Below are 991 nucleotides of genomic sequence, written 5' to 3' on the forward strand. Positions count from 1 at the left end.
TTTTTTGGGTTTTTTTGCTTTTAGGATAATGAAGAACATTAGAATTAGAGTTGCCCACTGTATTCCATTACACTTTGCATTTTGACCCAAACCAAGATTCTAAATCTCCATCCAAACCCAAAATCTTACAGGCAAAGAAACTGAAACTCATAAATATTCAGGGATTTTTTTCCCCCCAAGGACAGCTAGAAAGGGGAACAGGGCTCTGATACCTTTACCTGGTCTCTAAATTCCTATCTCAGTGCTAGTTATACTCCAGCAAATCAGCACACTGTATTATTAGAAGACAAATAGCAACTTATATTTGCATCTTACCACCCTGATAACTTTAAATACAAACAGGAAGAAAATTATCAGCTATACTGCACAGGTGACTGTACACAATAGATATAGTTTATACTCTACCTGGTTCTCCAGGTTTTCCTGGGTATCCTGGAACTCCACTTGTTCCTTGATCCCCGCGTTCCCCCTTAATTCCTAAAATGACACCAAGATTAACTGTCTTCCAACTATATTAGTTATGATATAACTAACATCCATTTCACAACCATGTCACGTTCTAATGCTTCCTTTACCAAAATGTGTAAAGGTAAAACAATATGGAAAAAGAAGTTATTGAGCATCATTAGAAATATTTTATTTCAATTGATGGTAAAGCATTTAAAAGAGATTTGGGGGTTCAGCTTTTCCCACAGCATTCCCATAGCTCTTCAAATCTCTCACAAACTCATGACACTCTGCCTTGTGTTATACATGTATGTGTTTGTGCTTTTCCGATTATGAATTTTGAATGACAATTAAAATGTCCTCTTTATATTCCCCACAATGCCTGAGATATACTGCCTTGCACTATGTAAGTTTTAACCCAGAGCGTACCATTCTGCAGTTGGCTATAACTAGTCATAACAAAAACCCATCCAGGAAAAAAATATATATATTGTCCTTGACACAGAGCATCAAGAGGAAGCCAATTTTTATTTTGTTTGAAAAA

Source organism: Hipposideros armiger, unplaced genomic scaffold (genome assembly GCF_001890085.2).
Source record: "Hipposideros armiger isolate ML-2016 unplaced genomic scaffold, ASM189008v1 scaffold_16, whole genome shotgun sequence".
In the NCBI taxonomy this organism is placed as follows: Eukaryota; Metazoa; Chordata; class Mammalia; order Chiroptera; family Hipposideridae; genus Hipposideros; species Hipposideros armiger.